We start from the raw sequence: 24875 nt of genomic DNA on the forward strand, positions 1-24875 counted from the left end.
ATTGCAGGTTCTTCTGACTGTGCATTACTTTATTGTTAGCAGGGCACTTTCTCCATTTTCATTCATTCAAAGAGTCCCTTTGAGCCAGATCCTGTTTTGCCTCTAGGAAGACCTCAACTTAGCATCTGCTTGTTCCAAAGTAATATGACCAATCTCACGTGTTTCACGTAATGAAGCACATAGCTCCCTTACTCTCTGAAGAGAGAGCCTTAGCACACACTAAGATCCCTGTGTCCAGTTGTGATGGCTTAAGAAAAGAAACACGAGCAGGCAGGTGTTTACCTGAATCAGTATGTCTGCTTAAGAGGTAGTACAGTTACTTCACTGTAAAGGAAATGTGCTTCATCCATAAGTAGCTTGCCAAGAATGTGGAAAACTTGGGTTTTAGGATTTCCTTGATCTCAGGGGATTTGAACCCATACCTTATATATACCAACAGTGTAGCCTGACCACTAGGCTGGATGGGAAGTATTCTCCAGCCTCTTTGTTGAAGCTGTCTTACTGTGCAGCCAAGAGGGAAAGATTACTGAAGCCAGAAGGAGAGCAAGCAAGAGGGAACCTCATTCTGTGATCCAGCAAGATGGACCCCACCCTGTTCTGGCCCCTTCTTTTTATCAAATGACTATGGAATGCCAAATGCATCATTTTTACTGATGAAATTCGGAGTGATGCCACTGCAAATAACGACACTATCCTGGATTACACTTTGGTAACAGAGGTTGCCGCTATATGTGCGCTTTAATGCATAGTAGTCTATTTTGCTGCACATTACAGCATCACCTAAAAAAAAAATCATGTGATTATGCACAGAAAAATAGGCTACTGGGCATTAAGCATCACTTAAAACCTGTGAGTATTTGTTACTGTGCATTAAGATAACCTAATGCACATTTCTTTAGTACCTCACATTGGAGGTACTGAATTTAAATTTAACAGAAAATGCACCTTAAAGCACATGTAGACACACCCAGAAGGCAGGCACTTGCCTATGGAGCTACCTGGCTGTAAGTGAGAGGAGCCTCTCTTGCACACAGTGATCTGAAAAAATATGCATCACCAATAATAATAATGCCCATTCCACCCTTCTTTATAAGCTGCATGCATGGTCAAAGATGTCCAAGGAGTAGCATGATTTCAGGAAAAAATCGACAAGGGAGAGAGTGAGAAGGCTGGGGTCCCAGAAGCCCAGGTAGGCTAATGACCAAAAGCTGGTCACGCATGGTCTCTGTTTTTCAGAAATAAAAATCAGAAGCTTTGGGGTTCACTAGTAAGAATCCATCATGTTTTATTTTCCTCTGTCCAAACAGGCACACACTCCCTCCTTCCTGTTAAGGATTCCAGTTAAAGCCTTCCGACAGGCATTTTCTATGTGTAGGATTACTGTAATTAGGATTACCACTAGTCTTGTGAAATAATGCAGCACTGGCATATATTACAACCCCACTAGAAGGGAGTTTCAGTTGAACCACCAAGTGAAGAAGCCCATTCTCTGCTACCAACATGTTTCAGTCTTTTGTCCAATGACAATTTAATGTGGAGGCGCAAGGGTTACCTCCTTTCAGGGCAGTGCCCATCTCCCTGGACCTGAGTTAGGCTTCTTCTGTTGGGGGGCAGGGGTGTTGGCTTTTTGGCCCCAAGAATCTTCCCCTCTTGACTACCCAGTGGGCCAGCTTCAGCAGGAGAGGAAGAGAGTACTCTCAGTCCTGCTGCTTCTGGTTAGGCACTGTTTTAAGTGATGGGTGAGAGGTGGGCTTAGAGTGTGGAGCTTCTGGGTCCTGGGCAAGTGCCTTGACTACTAGGCTCTTGGGTAAGAGGTGGGGCACTGTCACTTCCAAACAATCACATTGTTGGTTTTTTGCTGAGTTTTGTTTCAAGGAATTGCCGCACATTTATGCACCTCTGTGGCAAAATCTGCTTGCAGTGGAGCACAGTGGATTTAGATGTCTCGTTCAATAGCTGGGATCATTTCCAAGGAGGATAGTAAGCCAAGTTCAGATGCATAAGGCAAAATTAGAGGCATATAATGCAATGAGATATTTTAATAGAATTCAAGCTGTTGCACAGGGAAAAGCAGAACGGTGTCTAGTCATTTTAACACTTAAAAACCCTATAATTGCCACTCCAACATCTTAGCAGTGAAACAGGATCTAGGTTTTTACCTTTAATTTGAAATGCCTCCTGTTTTTATTCAAATAAAATTCAGTACTGAAATCCTGACAGTCTAAAATCATTTAAAATTCTGTGGTGCTTTTTTCCATGATTATGAGTTTGCCTTTTTCAGTTTCACATTCTCTGGGGCAAGAGTTATGTCTGTATCTGTATTTGAAGTGTGCCTGTCATGCAGTGGGTACTTCTGTAATCTAAACAATAAATAGGAGCAATGATAGATCTTGTTGCCTAGCCAATCCAATTTGCATAATTACCATGTGCTAGCTTAGCTATTTCTTGCAGTTTCAATAAAATTTTTCTTTTCCATTTCTTACCTTAAATTTTGGATGAAGTTGCTGTATATTGTGTAAGCAATTGCAATTCCAATCTAGAAGTGTCTTCAGTTCAATGGTGGATGATTCCTGGAGGGATTGCTTTTGGAGGATTTGAGGATCCTATCCTTTCAAAGCTGAAGTTTCCCCTCCCCTAAACAGAGATGACTCTTTTATTTATATTCTTTAGCCATAGCCCAGAAACGGATGTGATATCCAGGGAATATGTTTAATTCCACATTGTCCATGAGAAGAGAGATAACAAATATGAATCCAAACTTTCTCTCTTTTAGGTTTTTTTCATTTTGTTTTCTTTTTTTTCCTCTCAGAGGAGGGGGTATTTTCCCAGAGGGCTCATCATTGTCAGCTATTCTTGCTATACCAAGAAATACATATAGCCTTGCACACTCTAGTCCTCCTGCCTACTTCTCAGCCACACAAGGGACCAAATATTTCAGGGCTTAGCCAATTTTCATTTTCATCAGGTGCATTTTGCCTTGGCAGCTGTTTAGTAAGTTATAAATACATACTTGCAGAGAGGAATCCTGGCCCTGAACATAATGGATATGGGTTGGCAGGGAAAATGGCAAAAAAATAACCTTTTTATCACTGTGATTTGCCAGTTCTCTTCCTTTCAGTTTTAGATTAGAGTCCAGCAGTTCCCAAACTGTGGTACGGGTACCACCAGTGGTATACAGACAACTTGTCAGTGGTACCCATTAACAGATTTATTATCATTACTTTATATGACAAAAATTTGCTGGTGGTGCTTAAGGTTGTATCATTTTAAATTACTGGTGCACAATCTGTCAGAGTTTGGGAACTGCTGTATTAGACAGCTGCTGCACAAATCCCTGGCTCGCATGCTGTCTGAAAAGTGTATTTTCCCTCTGTTCCTAGAGAAGGTAACATTCCCATCCTGTTGTATCATGTAATTAGAATAAATCATGAAGATCCTGCAACAAAGATCACATGATACAGACTGTACTGAAAAACCAAAAAAACCCTCTTTCTGATCCAGGTGGCAGCAGTAAAATCTGAACATTGAGTGCCATGCAATAATAATGTAAATGTTAAAAGAACCTAGGATGAGCCCAGAGCAATAAGGAGCATATCTAAGTAGGCATCCACGTTTGTCGATTCCTTATAGCAGTGATAACTTTTCCTGTATATAGCTTACATGGAGTCTACAGTGCCTCTCAGTTCACTAGACCTCTAGAAGAATAAATGGAGCATTGTTCAAAGGAGCACTGTCTCTATTTTCTGACACAGCTCAGGCTACACAGGAGTGCTGAACAAGTGAAAAGTTGCCCTCTTTCCATTGCAGCAGTCAAGAGGAGAGAAAAGGGAGGATGGGAGAGGTTTTCTAGAGCTTGCGGAAAGAAGTTAATTCTGATTAAGGTAGGGTGTGGATTTAAAGCAGAATAGCTACTTCATGACCACATCTACATGTGTGCTTAACTATACAGTAGACTAATTAGTTGTAGAGTAAAGAGTCACCATCTACACGTGTGACGGTATTAGGCCACAGTAAACTAAATAATGCCACAGTAAGATAGTATTGTTGGGGACAGTACTATCTTATGCCAGGGTAATTTACTACAGTTTAATGCATGTGTAGGTGCTGACTGCTGGTGTAAATTGTGCCTGGTCAACCCATTCAGCTGGGGGCCAGACTCTTGCCGGCTGCCTAGCCACACGACTCCACTCTTTTTGCACCCTCATGCCCCAGCCAGCCCCAATACTGCCCAACACCAACCACCTAGAGCCCTGGGCTGACCCCTGTACCTCCTGCCGGCCCAGGCCTGCTTTGCCCTGGTTCAAATTGCCGCTGTCTCAGGCCTATGTGTAGATGCTAGGCCCAGGAGTAGTTTACTCCAGCTCAAACTGCTCCAGAGTTTATTGCTTCATGTTAATTGCACCCAGGGCAGGGGGTCGGACTTGATGATCTGTTCAGTTCCCTTCTGACCCAAGAAACTATGAAACTATGAAACCAATGTGTAGCAGAATTGTGATGGTGATGTGTCATTCCAATTTTGGCAATGATTTTGCAGATGAAAGAAAGCATGCTTTTGAGAATATCACAATATCACAAGCCAGCTGCTATAGTTGCATCTAATAATACAGTGCCAGAAAATGCCCAGGAACCACCATGATGGGCACAATTAAAAGATCTGAACAGAAAAGAACAGAACTTTGGTCCACAGTATCAAAACATTGCACTGAGATTATTTTGTGACTTCATTTGAAGATGAAGTGGTTCTCTATCTTGAAGAGATTATCACAAAATAAACTGTTTCTGAGGTAGAGTTTGACAGAGTGAACTCCACACAGTATATCTTCTGTACAGTTAAGATATATCTGTCTTCTGCAGAATTAGTATATGGCTCCATCTCATTTTCTTCTAATACATAAACTTCTCAAGTGTTTTTTATAAACCAGACCCAACCTTCCTCACCCAAATGAGGAAAAGTTAATGCTTTTGCTGAAACAATACACTTCTGATCCTACTTCTGTAAACTGAATGCAAGGGTTACCTCCGATTTTATCCAGCATCAGTCTTTGCCTGCAATTTACAGAATCTTTAAACATTCATCAATTCAGGCTGCTAGCAAGCATAGTGGAATACACATTCACTGCACGTAGCTTCAGTGTTCAGACGGGAGATTTGAAGTGTGGTTACAAGATGATAACTGTATTGCCTGAAGGAGATAAGTCCTGCACTGCCAGAATGGTGCTTTGTATGTAATTAGTGTAAAAATTCAGAGGAATAGAGTTTATCCTCGAAATCGCCTTTCTCATTAAAAAAGAATCATAATGAAAGAACAAAGCGGTCCCTGCAGTGAATTGAATTGCCTCCCTAAGTTTTCATTAAATCAAAGACTCAGCAGCATCCCATTTTGCAGAAGCCAGTTGCAAGCTGTACACAAGACTTGCAGTAGACCCCTTAGGAAGATCTTATCATTTGTGCAGGTTTGTAAGTACAATCTGTTTATCTTATATGGGAAAAAAAATCCCATTTGTCCATATTTTTTTCTTTTTTCACTTTTATTGGCTTCTGTTAGTGCTATAAAAGGGGCAGCATCTACAGAGTTCAGGTGCTACTATGGGAAGTAACTCTCTTACTTGTCCTTTGTGTCAACTAGAGTAAGACCTATCAGGTAAAAAAAAATCAAGGGGAGAAGAAGGTTTTCCAGCAGATGGAAATGCTTAGGTTCATTTTCTCAATTTTACGATTATTGTTACGGCCTAAACTTTTTGCCATTCCCCCTCCTTTAACTGCATTATTATCCACATAATCTGTGTAATCATTGTTGCCACGAATGCATCTTCAGGGCAGAAATTTACAAATTCTCTATCAATGAGTGGGTTACAAGATTTTCAGACTTTCTAGAGAGATTTTTTTTTTCTTTGAATATTTCTATGAGTCATCCCTTCAAACTCAGGTCACCATTTTAGTACCAGTGCATAATTCTAATGCCATAATAATAATTCATAAAGTTGTTATCTTTAATCCTATTTGTAAATATTAATGCTGTCATACTTCCAAAGTGCCTGTGTGTAAAATACAAGGAATAAATATTAGCCCAGTCTGGGCAACTAGGACAGAAGAGTTAAGCCCAGAAGGAGTGAGTGTCTGGGAAGGATAAGGTCTCAGGGATGCCTGTAGCTTAGCTGTCTGCTTACATCTACCCCCTCTCTTAGGCTAAACACAGGCCTTCAAAAACCCTGATGCTAAATCAATTCAATCTTTGCAGGTTACTCTAAGCTGTGTAGACTGAACCAATAAACAAGTGAACAGACATTCACTTTTGACTCTGGAAATGCAGCCACATACCTGCAGTGGCCCAGCTGGAAGGGGTGGGGAGGGGTGCTAGAGCACGCCTCCCTGTTCAGCTGGAGCAGACAGCTTGATCCAATGCAAGCTCACCATCCCTGAAAGGGGGTGGGGCTTGCGGGGGAGGTGCAAAGCATCCTGGAATGGTAGGGGACTGTGAGTTAACTTGAATCTGGAGGGGATCTGGGACAGAAGTTCAATAAAATGATTTAATATACATCAGTTAAGTCTGATACTACATCCCATCCATCCAAATTTATCTTAAACTGGTTTGGGCCAGTTTGAAAGAAGTTAATGTACACTGAACTTCTGTTGTGTTGCAAACTGGAATTGGTTTCCAGTCCCTTATACCAGTTTATGTAATTTCTATGCCTAGCCCTAGGGTCTGATAACTGAAGTCACAGAATTTTCTTCCTCAGACTTCAGAGAAATAGGATCAGGCCCCTCATGAAAAGAATATTGTGTTTTAGTGCACTAGAGACCATGAGTGACTGGTGCCTCCTGAATCTGGGGGGGGCACCTGCAGAAGCCGCCGATGTCGGGAGCCCTGTCAGAGGGGGCATCAGCCCTAGTGACAGCATCAGTGTTGGCTGTTAGGAGAAGCACCAACCCCATCGGGAGGGCATGTGCACCCCTGTGATCCCCTTACCAGTCGCCTACGCTAGGGACAGCTGGGACAAACTGATTTCATTTTATAATTCTGAATTGATACAGCCTGCAAGAAAATCTGTGGTAAGGAGAACTGGTGAGGAAATCACAGCAAGGATGTCCTCCTCCATTGGATTTCTGGGTAAACCATGTCACTGAACAGGCCTTGGGGCTGCTTCACAAATCCAACAGATCCCTTGGGGGCACATGGTAAACAGTGAGGAGGGAAAGATCATGCTGGCTCATGAGCTCAAATGATGTGACCCCACTAGAGATGCTAGCAGCTGCCCTGAGATTCAGCTTAAGGGTAAATAGGTCTCATAGCTGAAGTGTTGAAGCCAAAGAAAAGTAACACATTGGATGGCCAACTTTTGAGAGCTAAACTCTGGAACTCACCAATGACAACTAGCATAGTGTAACTACCTTAGTGTGGCACTGAAGTTGGGCTAATTAATTCTGTTGAGATGTGTCTCAGGATAATGATCCCGGGTACTACAAGAACATTCCCATCAATACACCTGCCTACCATCACATTTCAACAGCAACATCTCTACAGCCTACTGGTGGTCTGTGCAGTACCAGTCGAGAACCGCTGTTAGAGTACACTTGTGGTCTGATGCACATGGCTTGTAAAGATTTGAGACCAGTTTTCAAAATTCTGAAAAAAAAAAAATCAGAAAGAGCCCAGAGGAAAGAAACAAAATTGTTGTGCGTGGTGTCTGACTTCTGTTCCTTCTTTCATATGACAAAAACAGTGTCTGTATCTTTATCTTTTTTGCGCTGTAACATTTTTGTCAATTTGGGAGCTCTTGGCTGTCAGAGACATTACCAGGGATCACTACATGGAAGTGTCTCTTGTCCATCCCCACTTCTGTTCCAACAGATGGGGAAACTGAGTGAAAGGGCTACTACTTAAGATATTGTGGTTTGGGTGTGTTACTTACTATTCAAGGAAGCATATAGTTGTTTTTTGGTTGCTTATTCCCAAATTAGTGCTATGTTCCTTTTTCTCTATATGAAGTTTCCCTTGTCTTACATGCAGGTGTAATGGTTCTGAGGTAGGGCTTGAGCTGGAGTATTTGTTAATTTTATGAGGAAACCTTAGACACTTGAACCTGGTCCTTGTTGCTGGCAGCACTAGGCAAAAGTGTTAAATCCTGCCTATGCTGAAGTTAGTGGAAAGACTCCCAAAGACCTTAAGTAGGGTCTGGGTGTTTGAATTAATGTTACTAAACAGCAGGAGAAACATTCCTGCCTCACACGATCGTTCCAGCATCAAATTTGCTAAATTGTGAATGATTATTGTATCATCACAATAATTGTTTCCTATGCAGACAGACAATGTGGAGTGAAATGAGATTCGCTCTCTTAAGAAATGCCTGCTTTTTTCACCTGTGCCAGGAAGTTTTTGAATTGCATATTAGAAATTTGGGAATCTAGTCACAGTTGATTTAATAGGGATTTTGTGCGTGCGTGCGTGCGTGCGTGCGTGCGTGGAGGGAGTATTTTTTTCTTTTCTTTTCTTTTTTTTTTTTTTAAGACACACAAGCGCCTGCCTTTATTAGGAGGATATTTCTCTACAGTGTACTGAGACAAAACTGACAAAGAAAAAGAAAACAATGCTTACAGGTTTCTTTAAAGGAAATGACACACCAAAGAAAACAATGTATCATTGTTTCAAGATAAAACTTCAAGTCATAATCTCAGAACAACATCCCCTTCAGCATTTTCAAAGATGACAAATGACTGTGGTTTTTACTATAGTATTTTTGCAAAGAATAGAATGATATCTCAAATAAAGTTCTCTTTTCTTTCAAAATGAAGAGTTCACTTTTCAAAACCTTTTTGTAATAGAGCACCATGAAACTCCCAAGATGCTAACAAGAAAGCAAAAGCTCGGATGTTTACCTACAACTTTCCTTTAGAGAATATGCTGTTATTTCCATTAACTTTACTAAAAATTGTGCTCAATTGGAACAGAACAAATATCTTCCATTGACTCCATGGAAGAATTAGCTCCCTATTTATTTCGCTGAGAGATGCACAAGTCAGTTGGACTGAGATTTTGGTGTCTGTTCAGCATTCAGCTGTTCAGCTTTCAAACTTGTACTCAGGGGTGGCATCGATGTGTGGCTCATGCACAGTGAGCTATCTGAGCTCAATGTAATGTCAGCGCTGGAGTTCCACATGTTTTGTGAGCTCTCAGCTCACCAGCTGCTTGGTGCAGGGTCTGGCTGGAGTCCCTGCTTTCGTACAACTCCAGATCCTAGGGTGTGAGCATTGCTGCTATTCACACTTCCCCTCCTTGCTCCCAGCCTTCCCCCCCCCCCCCCCCACACACACACACATTCCTCCCCTCACCTTCTGAATTCAGTGACAGAGGAAAAACATGAAGGGTGGTAGCTCCAGAGCTGCATGAAGGCAAGGGCAGAGCATTGCCCACCTCTTTCCCTTTTCCTCTGCTGCTGAATTCAGACAGAGAAGGGAGGAGGGGCAGACATCAGTGGCACTCACCTTCTGAGCCCTGGAGTTACATGAAAGGGGCTCCATCTAGACCTCACTTTGACCAGCTAGCAAGATCCGAGATCACTCACATACAGGCTCACAGAGATGGGGTCTTTTCAGCTGTGTGCCATATGCTCTGTGAGCTCTCCTCACTGCGATCCTGAATCTGCCCATTCTTGTACTTAAGTCTATGTAGACAGGTGTTGTCTTTTTAGAGTGATGCAATTATTTATAATATAGTTACTATTCTCAGAATTAAAAAGCAACCACAGCAACTGGTCATTTTCAATTCTCAGGATACATGCTCCATTTTTCAGACTGGGGAGTCAGGGGTTGGCCTCCCAATGGAAAGAAAGGGACAGTCTAAGAGACAGGGGCCATTGCAATACAATTACAAACACAGACAGTTTTTCACTTACGATTATGTCTGAAGCAAATATGAGAACCTAGAGCTTCAAAATAGAAAGGATTGTAAGTACATGTGCTCCAAATTCTAGGTTAAATATTTAATGTCAATAAGCCTTACTAATATAAAATGTTATATTAGTATTGCCAATATTAAGCAGGATGCTCATACATATCTACCTCAGGCAGGATATCATAGTCACAGTGAACCTCTGTCTCATATGTCCATGTGATATTATAGCACCAGATCATTTCTTAGTGTTCGGTAGCTGTGTAGTACTAGTTGTAAGACACTATCTACTGCTTCTCTCAACCTCTTTCCCAAATGCTCAGCTTTTCATCCTTCTAATAGATCTTATATTTTGTCAGAAGTGTGAGGAATGTATCTTTTCCATATTTCTTAATATTTTAAACAATGAAGTAGAAATTGTGATTCATTTTTAATCTTTACTGTCACTTTCATTGTAGATGCATTTCTCATTGGGTTTTCAGTATGTCATGTCTCTATTTCTGTTTCCATTTTTTCCACTGTTTGATGAAGTTATGGCTCCGTGTGTATTCTGTGAATTGCAGTATTGAAAGGTAGTCTGCTAGGGTGAAGTTTCTTCAAAAGAATCTGTAGTAATATATCGCTAAATTGTTTTTTATTCCATTCTTCCTTGAATAATATATACTAAGGGTGACAAACACACCCTGGGTCCCAGGCCCCAGGACACATCTGGACCATGGAGGTTCCCCCCAGGCCTAATTCATGGAGCAACTGCTGCATCAGATCTGCATTCAGGTGGCAGCACAGGTCCATGTTCTGGAGGCAGGTGGCAATACAGGTCTGCATTTAGGTAGCAGCACAAGTCCAAGGACTTGCCACTGATGGCAATGTCCATTAGGGTTCAGGGGCCCCGAATCTGTGGCAGGCCATGCCCCTCAACTTCCAGGAGCCTGAAGGCTGGATGGAATGGTTCCCCAAGCCAGATCTAGTCCACAGGCCAGATGTTTGATACCCCTGCTGTATTTCAACCATTTTCAAGGTTTGACCTGAGGTTTTGAACAATATTTGGTGGGGTGGTTAGTTTCTTGGAACACAAATAAACAGCAGTTCCAGAAAAAGCAAGACCTTTTTCATCAAATTTTCATCAAACTGGAAGAGAGACAGGTGTTGAATTGCAAAGTGACAGAAATGAGCACCTCCACCCTGGCTATAGAACAGAGAAAATGTGGAAAGCAGGGTTACTATGTTAAGATGCTGTGCAGTTATCAGGGTGGATCTAGAGTGCAGTTGTACCCACCCCCCTTTGATTCCTACTTTACCCAAACTTTAAAGCCAAGTGCCTGGACCATACAGCAGCACTTCTATTCAGGTGGTGCTGAGGGAATCAGTTGACTTTATGGCTCATTATAATGTACCTGATTCCTGCTAATCTTAGCTGCTAATGACCCTCTCTCCTTCTTAACAGTCTTGATATTCCTTTAATTAAGTTATCCTTCCTTCTGAAATGTTGTTGTCTATTAGCCATTCCTGATACTATCTCTCTTCTGTTTTACAGTCTTGCAGACTGTTTTTAGTCTTAGCTAAAAACCTTAATTCAGGTTTGGTAACATTATTTCAGGTAAACTTTAACTCAGGTATGGAAGTGATTGACAGTGAAATGATGGATGCACTGACAAGATACTCAAGAAAGAAGGCTAGATTTTGTTTTACAAATCTGAATAAGAGATGTACATTTAACTATATTGACTATAAAACTAATAATATGTTTTGATTATCTTTGCCTTGTTTATTGTGTTCTTTTAAGCCTAATATATAATCTAGCAAATTAGTGCACATTCCAATATAGCACCAGGCCCCTCGCTTACTAGTAAATCTTGTAGTTTCTCTTTACCTGGAGAAAATGTGTTGTGTTATATATGCCAGTGGCACCTTCCCCCCCTTTTCAAAATCCACCCACAGCAGTTTTCATTCCATAGGAGGAATAAAGCAGAAGTAAATGGTGTTGATTAGGAGTAACCATATCTAAAGCATTCAGTTCTAGGATCTTCAGTGCTTTTTTCAGTTTTGCTTACAGGACTTCACATTTGTGTGGGTGGATTCTTCTAGTTGTGTAAACTAAATGAGGCCTCTTCATTGAAGAGCTGATTGTAAATTTTGGACTGACAATGTTATCTAATAGAGACAGCAAAGCTGAACAAATATTTCCTTTCAAGAAACTTTCTAAAATAACTCCTTCATTAGCAATGACTTCTGTTACTTCTTAATTTTGCCAGCTTTTCAGTAAATATCACATTGAGCAGCTTTTTGAGAGTAAACATTTCAGAGATTGTGAAAGCTGATAGGAAAAGTGTGTTTCCCCCCCCCTCTCTAAATTGTTTAGGCTTGGAGTAATTACATCATCAAGACAATCCTCTTGAGCTAAACTTTGAAAGCACTTTGCCATCAAAGTCAACCACTGCATCAGCAAAGGAGACTGTGGAATATTCCTCATCAGATGTTTTTAAGAACCAGTTAGACAAATATCTGTTCAGGTTCTGTTGATCCTGCCTCATTGCAAGGGGGTTTGACTGGAGGACCCACTCTTCTGTGATTCTGTAACCAGGTATAAGAAGTGTCTGTGCCCATACCACATATACCAAAAGTGTCAGGTAGGTGCAACTAAGTCATGGACATAAAGTGTTGAGCTAAGAGAAGCTTCTGGGGGTTATGGTCCAAAAGTACCCCTGTTAATATATTGTTAGACAAACTCACATAGGTAGAAGTTGCCCATGGACTGCAAACATTTTGTATGATAAAATGTACTTATACCAGGTGGCAGCCCACACCAGAGAGTCCATGCTTTATTTTATTAGGTCACACCTTCTGCCCAAAATACTAAGAGATATTTACTTAGCAGTATGAGTGATTTTCATACAAACCAGCACCTTGGTCCCAGCAGGCTCAGAGAGGAGAAAAGGAAGGGGAGGCTATATGCAGTAAGGACGTATAGAACCTATCTTTGTTCTTCTGCAAACTACTTCTTCAGGTGTGAGTTAGCTTCCTAAGTTGGCCAGCAGAGCTGGGGTCTAAAGGTGCAGATGTCACACGGGCAATTTTGTACCCCTGTGGAGAGCATTTGGCATATTGCCCTTTGGCACCATATATAATCCCTTTGAGCATTAAAATGCCAACAGTATGACAGCTTATAGAAATCAGAGCCTTTCAGAGAGCTACTTTGAAGACTGACAATATAAAAGACATCTCCATCCATCAGCAGAGAATGCTGAGGGCCATTTTCTGGAGGACTTGTCAGTTTAACAGCTTCCCCCGAGTCAGGACATCACTAAGACCATGCAGGAGATGCATGATATTGCATAGTTTCCATCTGTCCTGAATGCTGTCAACTGCAGTCACATTTCCCTCAGGATACTTTTCTCAGGCAATGAGACTGCTTACAGGAACAAGTTTAGTACTTGGCAGACAGCGCATAAAGCCAGACCACCTCCTTTTAGCTGCATTGGGGCAAGAGTCAGGAGCATATTTTAAAAGTTATGTTCTCATAAGGTCTAGATTCATTGCAGATAGAGAATTCAAGTGCATGGTGGTTAGTTGTTGAATAAGTAGTGGGTTTTAGTTTCACTGTTAGTGTGGAGTCACTGTCCCTAGCAATACCACAAATACATAGAATGTTACAGGTAACTGTAGGCATGTCTGCATGAGACATTTACTGCAGGGCTAACTAACTAGCTCCACAGTAAAATGTCACTATCTACACACATGGTACTACTAGTTTGGAGTAAACTAATTAACTCTACCATACGATAGTACTATCAGACAAGTACTATTCTACAACATCATTTAGTATGCTGCAACACACATGTAGATGCTGATGGGGCCGGCTGGGGCACAAGGGTGCTTCAGTGCAGGAGCTGCCTGCCAGCTAGGCTCACACTGAAATACCCTCATACCCCAGCCAGCCCCTTCCCAGCACACTGCACTGGGTCGGAACAGCCCTGGGCTGACAAGCTGACTCCCCCAGATCCCTTGCCAACCAGGGCTGCTCCGCTCAACTTGCTGTGGTCCCAGGCACACATGCAAACACAGCACCCAGAAGCAATAAACTCTGTTGGAGTTTATTCAGCTGCATTCATTGCACATGTAGATGTGCTCAGTATGTATCAAATTCCTCTTGCAAACTCCTTGAGTCAGTATAAAATTGCTGAGCGAGTCAAGCCACCAAGACACTCTTTTACATAATGGAAGAACTAGACATCCCCTTGCTCTGATAGACTTCACCCTTTCTTGAGGACATGTCTGATAGAAATGTGAGCACAAGAGTGTCTTTACTTTCAAAGTTCAAATAAGTGTGACCAAATATGTGAATGAGTTTGAATGGATCTGAAATTGAAATGCAGCAGAGAATAATTCAAGTTTTGCATGTGTATCTATCAGTGCACCAAAAGAATGTTACTTTCATGTTTCTGCTCCGAGTAACCTTGCAGACCTAATATACTTGGGGTGGGTTTTCCTTATCTGAGGATACTGAGCTGGTTGGCCCAGGGAGACAGACAGACAGATAATAAACTGAGATGAGAAGCAATAGTAAGTGAGGTTAAGACTTAAACTTTGACTAGAGGAAAGCTGTGAATGGGTGGAGTTCAGCATGACCTGAGACTGGACCATTAGATAAATGAAATATGGAACAGATTTGATGGCATGATCTTTGGTCTCCAGCTTAGTTTGATGAATTTATACTAGTCTAGGATCACTAAGATCTCTCCATGGACTCCAACATTTTCCACTGCACAATATTTATGCTCTTTGCCCCCACTATCAAAGCCCTTCACAACACTGCCTCTCCTTCCTGTCTCAGAGTATACGGACTTCAGTACTGGCAGCCTCAGCTTCTTTGTCTGTTTTTCTCCAAAACCATTTTTCTGCTTGTGTCCCCCCTATGAATAGAAAGCCCTACCTTACTGCTCAGAGGGGCTCTACCAGTTTCTCTAAAGCCCTACTCAAGCACTCTTTCTCCTTATGAATCAGACCTCCCTCCCTTCCTACCCATTCAGCTTCTATAGCGTCAAAAAATATGTATTCAGATATGGACCAATACAGATGCAGTTTGCTTGCTATTTCTAAGAGGATGAATTAAAATACAGTGGGGCAGGGTCCTACACCAGACCAACAAATGCAGGTTGTACAAGGCCTCTTATTTGTAACCAAAATGCTACCATAAAGCCAAACTATGAGGTTGTTCCTCAGGCCTTTATCTGAATGATCCAGCGAGCCACAGATCAAATATTTTATGATCTCAGGAGGAGTGGGGTGGAGGAGAGGGGCATGCATGTTTGTGTCTGAGCAGGAGGAGAGAGAAACAGTAACTACTGTGCTGCATTTAGTACATTAGTTTTGTTACAAAACTGCCATTTAACTCTATCACCAAGAGGTGAGCTTTATATCTCAAATAGGAACAAAACTGGAATGAAATTACACAAGCAGAAAAAGGTTTTGCTTTATGTATAATCTACAATAAGAGCATTTCATCTAGGTACGTTTTGAGAAAAAAAAAAGTTTACTTTTTCAGCCAGGGAATTCATTGATGTAGAAAATTCTGATTAGCTTTTGAATCCTCCAGCTCTACCGAAACTAACAAAAGTTAAATCTAATCCTTTTTAATTAAAATGTAAGCAATGAAATAATAATTTATGTAGCTTTGATGCATTAAATATCTCACTATGAACATTGGTGTAGTTAGTCCATGTGGGATAGCCTTTTCAGAGCTGTTGCCATGGAAACAAAACTGATAAATTCATGTTTGATAGACAAGCCTCTTGTGGATGGTGAGTTTATTTGGGCACAGTATTTCAGGAAATTTATAGTTTCAGGGTTGTAGGGTAAGAGTTCCTTAAAGACAGCTAGTCATATCTGAAGCACTCAGACTATCTGTTGTCCCATCCTTCCTCATCTTAATAGCTGAGGACATTTTGGGGCCTTTTTATCTGAAGGTAAATGAATTCTTGGGACCCTGTTTATGGCATTCTGTTGAGAGAGACCCTGAGCTAAATTCTGTTCCACCTGCAAGGTGTCTAATGCATAGCTGGGAGCATAGTCCTGGCTGACCTGTAACTGTCCTATAGTTTCAATAGGAAGCTTGTAGGCAGTTTGAGTACCTAGTGAATCTTACTTCATCCTGCATGTGCACATAGCCCTCCCTTGCATTTCAGTGTGCAGTACTTAACCATTTTCAGCCATGGATCTTCTGTTACCCAAGAGATCCATGTCTCTCCATTCTTTTCCTCTTTCCAAATACACGCACACATTCTTCTAGTTAGGGACTTTGGGAAATGGATAATAACAGGTCTCTTCTGCATGAAGAACTACTGTAATGTGGACAACCACTTCCAAAGTCCAGTCTGGCGTTTATTCCAGCCCCACAGGGAAGAAGTTTAAAGCAGGCAGAGCACAAGTGAAGTCTGCTCTTTTCCTACAAGGCTCTTGATCCAATTTTTCTTCACAACTCTTAATGTAGTGATTCTCAGCCAGGGTGCTGCCACACTGGGGTGCCTTGGAATCCTTTCAAGGGTGCTGTGCACTGCTAGCATGGCTAGGTATGCAAACGTGGTTTACAAGAAAAATCCAAGAGATTTCAAATAGGAAGTCAGTGTTAAAAACATTCTGACCTGTTGTGGTCTTTCCGAGTTCTTTGCAACAGAAGAATTGTTCTGTTATTTTTCACAGTCAAAAAGCCGAGTGAAAACTAAGACCTGTTATTTTCCAGGGGATCCCTTGAGTCTAGTGAGGAGTGCCTTATATCTGAAAAGATTGAGAACTACAACTCTAATGAAAAATGCCCAAACAACATTGAAGCAAGGGCTCACTTTCCAGCCCACAAAGGCAGCATCCACCTGCCTGAGCCACAGAGTCAGACTTCCTCTTGCTTATTTTTCTTCTATCCCTGGAATGCTTCCCTTTTGGCTGCCTAGTCACCTAACCTCAACAGGAAGGTGATCTCACCTGTGACCTGGTGGTTAGTGCGGTCCTGTGATATGGGAGATCAGGTTTCCCATCCACTTGAGGGGAAATGAGCCTAAAGTACAGTAAGGACACAATTTTTGAGGATTAAGCTGTAACCATGTTAAATCATTTATATAGGTAAACATGATTCAGGCTGTGACACAAGACAAGACAAAGCAGAATGTCATTGAGTGACTTGGACTGTGCGTCACTTAAGCGTCTTGGCCATAAAATATAATTCTTCCCTAAATGTTCCAATTTATAACGCAGCACATTTCAAGTATCAAGTTTTCCCATACAGAATCACAGAAGAATATGGCAGGAAGGAACCGAGGTGGTCATCTAGTCCAGACTCCTGCTCAAGATAGGGACATCCATGTATAAACTATCCCAGTCAAGTGTCTGTCAAAGCTGCTCTTAAGCCTCTCTAAATAATCTGCTCCACTGCTTAACTACCCTCATAAATTCTTCCTACTATCCAGCCTCACTTTCCCTTGCTGCAACTTAAGACTTACTTCTTATCCAGTCACTATGGTCACAAACAATAGTCTGTTACTAGTCTTTCTGTAACCCCATTCATGTATTTAAAGATCGTTATCAAATCTCCTCTCGGTCTTCTCTTCTCCAGACTAAAAAAATCCCAGTTCGCTCAACCTTTCCTCCTATGTCATGTTTCCCAGACTTCAAATATTTTTTTGTTGCTCTCTGCTGGATCCTTTCTACTTTGTCAACATCTTTCTTTAAGCTCATTGCCCAGTGGCATGGGTTCACTACATAATACCAGAGAAGTAATTTGGGGTTAAATATTATCTTTTTTTCTGTCATAAGAAACAGAATAGGAACAGTGAAGCTAAGAACTGTTGCTGGTACAAACCTGTGTTGCCAGTTCTTAAAATGTTTATCCTGAATCTGTTTTATTTTCCTTAAAGTTCCTGTTCTTTGATCCCATTATATGAGAGTCTCACCTTTGCGTATACATTAAAAGTCAATTTCTAACATGGTTCCAGGGTAATGTAGGAGCTCTGGAAGGAGCCCCTGGGCCTTCCAGACCAGACTTTTGCATTCACGAACAATAATTTATCCAAGGATTCTCCAAACTTACCACTTAAAACCCTCACTCTCAGCTCTACAATGCACAAAACCAGAAACACTAAGAGCACACTGCAGCATGCCATAAGCAAAAGCAGGAGAGCTGAGGGCTCTGCCAATGCCCTATCACTGCAGTAGCAGAGAAATAATTGGTTAATATATTCTCAAAGGATCTTTGGAAGAGGACCATACCCCATGCTAAAAAGGGCACACAGTCCTTGTCAGTCTGACCTGGGGAAAAACTCCTTCCTGGCACTAAATTTGATGATTGATATGACCCTGACTAAAAGCAGACTCTTTAGCCAGGAGCCTCCTGGGTTTCTCAGTACAGCAAAAAGCATCAGAGCATCCCAGTCAACCCCCTCCCCACCCCCAGCCTGAGCTATAGCCTATAGGTGACCAGCAAATCATAGAAATGTGGATTACCTTTCCATACCAGAATAAAATTATACCCCAGAAGAATTGTAAGCAGTTCATCCCACATATCTCACACCCTGGTTATTGACAAAGGAACTCCCTGTGCCCTACAACTATCCTTTCCACAAGATCAAGTTTGGTCTTAAAGTGATTCATGTTCCCTGTGCCTACTGTTTAGCCCCCACAACATTCTAAAACTTCATCCCTCTGATAGTTAGACATCTTCTAATTTCCCATCTAAATGTGTTCAAAGCCAATTTGTAGCCATTTGATCTTGTGCCAGTGTTTTTCAACCCAAAATATCATCTCCTTCTCTAACGTTCATCCACAAATTTAGCTGCAAAAAAAGATCATGTTCCCCTCAAGCTCCATTTTATTAGGCTAAACAAGTCAAACTTTTAAAATTTTTTCCATAAGAAAAAGTTTCCATTCCCTTAGCTATTTTAAAAGCCCTTCCTTGTACATGTTCCAGCGCTGTACACAGTATTTCAAGCGGGGTGTATTCTGATGCTGCTACTTCCTGAATATACCTGCCTAATACACTCAAAGATTGCTTTAGCTTTTTTCAAAACTCCATTATGCTGATGGCTCATGGTCATCCTACAATCAATACATTAAGCTCCCTCGCTTCCTCAGATGTCTCCAATCTGTTACAGCTAAAGTCCTTGTTATTGGTCCCTAAGCATGCTTTTGCACTTCATACTGTGAAGTCTCATACTATTGCTAATGCCCCATTCTGCAAGATTAGCTAAATCTTCCCATATAATAATCTGATCCTTTTCCATCACTGCAATGAGTTATCTGCAGATTTCATGAGGATACTTCTGGTTCTAGTGCCAAAAAAATCACTAATAAAAATATTAAATACGCTAGGTCCTAAGCCAGATTCCAGTGAAACACCATTGGCAACTGCTGTCCTGTCAGACAACTCACCTTTCAACCTAACCTGCCATAGTCTGCCTATGAGCCAGCTCCTTATCTACCTCACAGCTGTAATATTGATCCCTTTCCTTTCCAGTCTGGTTAGTAATTTCTCAAGAGGTATTGTATCAAAAGCTTTGCTTAAATCTAGATAAATTAAGTTCACTGCATTGCCCTTATCCAAGAAGTCAGTTTTTTTGTTATAGAGAAAAGCTTGTTAACATGAAACATTAAGATTTAAATTAAAAGAATTCCAAATTAAGGATTCTTTTTAAATCTTGTGATTTTTCAATCAATCTCATGAATTTGGGGTCTGACTCATGATACTTGAATGCTTGTGAGATGGCAGTGCTGAAAATAGGGTGACACAGCCAGTGAGTGAGTTGAGGCTTCTTGTTGATCAAAAAAAAAAAGGTGCAATATGCTCTCTTCTGCTTTATCTGGCTGTAGTGAAGCATGAAAAATAGCACAGCAGTAATGCTGCTGCTACTATGCTTGTCTTAGGGTGCACTAGCATATCTTTGGTTTACTTACTAGTCTGCATGTCCAAGAAGTGAAACAGGCTGTTGCAGTCCCCAGTTTGCCAAGGTTCCCCATTCTATTGAGACATCACAACAACTTGCTACTGAAGAGCTGCAATTGCCATCAGCTCCCTCCATTACTAAAAAAAGAAAAAGTCTCTTAGGCTAGGGATTGGAAACAGGTTCCAGTCTGTAACACAACAGAAGTTCTGTGCACATAAATCATATCCAAAATGGTCAAAAACAGTTTAAGATAAGTCTGATACTACATTCATCCACATTTAACTGATTTAGGATAAGTCAGTTTATTGAATTTCTGTCTCAGATCTCCTTCAGATCAAGTTAACTCACAGTCCCTCAGCATCCCAGGATGCTTTGTACCTCCCCTGCAAGGCCCCCCCTCCTGCAGGGTGGGCAAGCTAGCCTTGATCCAAGCTGTCTGCTCCAGCTGAGCAGGGAGGGGTGCTCTAGCACCCTCTGGCTTCTGGCCTGGGGCACTGCAGGCATGTGGCTGCATTTCTTGACTCAGGGAATGCCTGTTCACCTGCTTATTGGTTAATCTATGCATTTTAAACTAACTTGTAAAGATTGAATCAATTCAGCCTCAAGCTTTTTGACTGTCTGTACTTAACCTTAGTGGTACCTTAACAGGTACTTCACTAAGGACAAGGAGGAAGATACTTGCTGTTCCTTTGAACAGTCTTCTGAAGAGTTGGCTGTGACAATAGACAGGTCCTAAGTCTCCTAGTAGCTATTAGTTACTTCATAGTAGTGGTGAGCATTAGCTCTGCTGTGCCTGGTTCTCTGCAGAAGGTCTTGGGATTACTGCAACTTCCCTTCATCTGAAGCTGAGCTGGAAGCTCATCTATGCCCTGACTTTTTGCACTATTCTTATTTATGAATTTCTGTCTTAACATAGGTTTTGCAAGCTGGGATCACTATGTGCCCTATCTCTACAACCTGGCTTACTCTCTGCCAACATAGCAAACAAATATGTGTGTATTACACAGTGAAATCACTGAGGGCACTTTTACATGTGCTCCAGAGGTGAGGGTGCCAGTGCTTTAATTAGAGTGGCTTTGAGAGCTACTCTAATTAAAACACCTCCGCATCTCATGTATCAGTGTCCCTGTGCTTAACAATGGCAGCAGGAGCGCTTGAACTAAATGCACTTTAATTCAAGCGCTCCCACTGCCATTTTTAAGCGCTACATGACTTCTTTGGGAAAAAAGGATTAGGCTGTTGTTCATCTCCCTCACGGGTACTATCCAGTTAATCCTTTGCATCATATAAGTACCGGTCGGCTCTTCTGTCTCAGCAAGGCTATGCAACAGCATCTGCATGCTGGCCAAACCAGATGAATCCTCCTGTGCAGTTTCAGGAACATCAGTATCACCATTTTTGTGCACAAACTTAGACTCTTATGTCCTCCAAGTCCAGCAGTGGGTGCCTGCCTTTTCTTCTCTACTATCTCATATTGTTCTGCTTTCCTTTTTAAATCTGGCATAGCAGAGGACAGTTGTCATGGCAGCTTGCAAACAGAAGCATATGATTATGCTTAATGGGGATGTTGCTATCATTCCTAGGTGAAAGCCTTGCTATCTGGCCATGGCTGATTGATAATAGTGGTTCATTTTCAGAACCCTCTTTCATTTTTCACATGCATAAGAATTTCTGCGACTAGACCTTCTCCTTTGTCCCAGCAGTTCTCCCTTGATGACTAAAATTTAAACAAACTTCTCTGCTTTCAACTTTGCTTGCTGAATTTCAGTTTTAAAGCTGTAAACTAAAGCTGCATCTTAATTATAATGTCACATGCTTTAAAATCTTCTCAATTACGTGACTATGTAGTTATGAATATTAAACTGGGTAGAAGCCTATGTTTATGAGTGTAGGATGCAGGCAAATGAAAGAAACTCAGTCACTTTCCTTGCTGTGAAGTAAAGTGGGTATTAAATAAGGCCATGGCCTAAACTTATTTTACTAAAACAGACATCAATCACAAAGTATAGAGACTGGGGCTATAACAATGAAATAGACACCACAGAACAGATATTCCGAAAGCTGTACCCTTGAGGAATGCAAGCCTCTCTGATCTTTGTAGTGTCTTGAGCTGCCTGTAAAACTGTCAAATAATTGCAATCAGTGGGATGCAGAGAGATTATTAAAACAAAAAATAATTAACAAATCAATTCCTAGTCAGTTTCCTAGCTAGGTAAAGGGTTTTCTTTGATTGGAAGAGAAAAAACACAAAGCAAGCAGTTCAGTACCTGGTCATTGCTAAAATTGTTGCATGGGTTTTTCCCAAATACAGAACAGAACTATTTATTGAACTCATATTTCCTGCATTATTGTTGGCAGCTGTATCATTTTCCTCTAGTATATAATTGTATAATTATTATGATGTCCTTTGTGACTAATAAGCTTTAAAAACTCCTTATCATTTTCCTAGAACTGTTTCCCATATTTTTCTCTTTGTGTGATTTTGTTTCCCATAACAATTTTCTACATTTCCTAGTGACCGATTCATATGTATGACTATCAGCTTTAAAACTTTTTAAACAGTTATGTCTGCTTTCACTTTCTTTTACACTAAGAAAAGTTTTGGGGAAGGCAGAAGTTGATTTATCTTTGGGTTTTTTTCCCCTTTGTTTCTTATGGTGGGGAGGTAGGGGCAGGAAGGGAGGTTATTTACTTGCTTGTGGGTTTTTTTGTTTGGTTTTTTCAGTGTGGTCTGATAAAGATTAACAACATTTTACTAGATTCTTATAAACAGTTCTTAATTCTCATTCATGTTTTTTTCTTTTTAAAGTTCTTCCTCTTTGCTGATTGTACTGTTTTCAGCTTTGTTTGGTTCTCCCTTTTGAAGTACTAAGTATATATATTACCATTTTGGACTGTCACAGAGCACTGAGATGCCCTGTTCCTAGAAAGGGGAAACTGCTAGGGAAAGAGCCCTAGCAGTGAATAAGGAGCCCAGCTGAGGGTTGCCGGGGCAACCAGGGAAGTTCAGCTGACCGAAGGGGCAGCGCCTGGCCCTTATAAAGCCCAGGGGCTGAGGGCAGGCTAGCAGTTCCCTGCCAGCTGCCAAAGAGGAAGGAGCTTTCTCATGGAAGGGATGGAGTATTTCCTGGTAGACTTGAGCATTGTTATGGCCAGGCGGCATCTGTTTAAGTTATAGCCGATTGGCTTGTATTTTGTGTTGCTGTTTATGACCGGTGTTTTGGGCGAGGCTATTAGGGGTTGGAGGAGGCCTCATAGGGGACCCGCAGTGGTGTGGGGGCCCCAGCGCCAGTAAGGGCACAGCATCCTCATAGGGGACTCACAGTGGAGTGTGAGGACCCTAGTGCCAGTGAGGGCACAGCATCCAGGGTACATTGACCCCAGCCCCAGAGAGGGGCAGTTGAGAAGCCCCAATGCAGGCAGGGTGAGCCCCAAGGAAGGGCATAGCATTGCGGCAAGCCCCGAGGAAGGGCGTAGCATTGCGGCAAGCCCCAGAGGAGGGCGGCAAAACTGAAGAGGGGCAGCACTGTGGAGGGCCCGAGTGCCAGAGAGATTGTAGACCTGGACAGAACACCATCCATTCCAGCTGCGAGGCTTGGGGCATGGTATAAGGGGTGGTTGGAGCCACTCATAGCCCCTAAGGCTAGGGTGCCCCGGAAGCACCCATTTGTAGAGCGAGACCCACGAGGGGTCCGGGAGTCCACAGGGCAGAGACTACAGCAAGACGTGCCCAAGAGGGCAGAAAAGGCAGCCTCCCTAACATACTTCAACATCAAAGACGTGGCAGGCGAGAAACTGAGGGTGCCCTTGGGCCAACTTGGCATGGGAAGGGGTCTTGAGGAGACCACGGCCCTCCTGTAGGACCCCGCCTGTGACATGGTGCGACAGGGGGCCTCCTCGGGGCCGATCTCCACGGCCCACCCATCTGTCTCTCGGCAACTGCCCGCCTACCTTGTCCGCCACGCCTTTGATGTTAATTGATTCAATTAAGATGTCAATTAAGCGGGAGGCTACCCATTTAGTGCCCTGATGCCAAGGGGCGCTCTCTGCGGCTCCTACCTCCCCAATACTGCAGCCCAAGCCTCACAGATGGCATCATGGTGTTCACATAGTCACCAACCCCACACTGGGCCCCAGAATCTTCTATACAGGACCCCTCTATGATCCTTCCAATCAGGCAGCCTCTCCACCGTCATCCAGGCTACCTAGCCCCCCCCCATAGCTACTTTCCCCTCTCGGGCGTGGTCCGCCCAGGACCTTCGGCCTCTTGCCCTGGCCCACCTCCATGCCAGTCGGAACCCCAGGCCTCCGGCTCTTGGGCGTCCCTCACGGTGGGCCCCTGGCCCTTTTGACCCTCTTGGTCCTGGCCCCAGCTTGGGCCAGCCGAGGGTACTCTCTCTTTCGGGCTGGGTCTCTAGCCCCTCACTCTATCCTCGGGCCTCACTGTGCCACTACTCCCTTCTCCCAGGGGCAACTGCAGCAGCATGCCCGATACACAATCACTCTCTCAGGGTCCACCCTCTGGGCCCCTCCACAAACATAGGGTTACCCACCCGGTGGTGGGAGCTAGGGGTTAAGGCACCCCAACCTGCCTTTCACAAGGGTGATAACTGGCCTGGCATTTCCTGGGGGCTCCTGCACCACTGAGAGCCCCACCAGGCCACCCACTCCCAGCAGGGTGCAGTTTCAGGTCATGCCCAGGACCAGGAGCCTCCTTACCAACCCCTTGCAGCTCCCCCTTACCTCTGGGTTGTTCTCAGCAGCCCTTCAGCCAGGCAATGTTGCTGCCTAGCCTCCTACAGCCAAACTGCCTTGTTTATATAGGCAGCTCTTGCCTCAAAATGGCTGCCTTCGTCAGGCACCTGGAGGCTGCCAGCTCCAGGCCCTTAAAGTAGCAGGCGCACACAGTGCACTGCCACACATGGACTTTATTATCTTTGCATGTATGAAATGCAATCAAGTCCCAGTCTTTAAGCTGCCACAAATTGTTTAGTTCCATCATCTGTTCCTCGTTTTCTGAGGTGTGACATGGATTTCCACCGCTTTGGATGCAAGATTGAGTTAAA

The 24875-nt window shown here is 42.6% G+C and overlaps 1 protein-coding gene across 1 annotated transcript in view; it reads left to right on the forward strand.

Annotated features, from left to right (window-relative positions):
* The window catches only part of SLC35F1 (solute carrier family 35 member F1), a 458666-nt gene that overhangs the window by 284506 nt on the left and 149285 nt on the right, over window positions 1–24875 (forward strand). The gene's annotated exons all lie outside the window — the stretch shown is intronic.

This window comes from Alligator mississippiensis, chromosome 1 (assembly GCF_030867095.1).
Source record: "Alligator mississippiensis isolate rAllMis1 chromosome 1, rAllMis1, whole genome shotgun sequence".
Lineage (NCBI taxonomy): Eukaryota > Metazoa > Chordata > Crocodylia > Alligatoridae > Alligator > Alligator mississippiensis.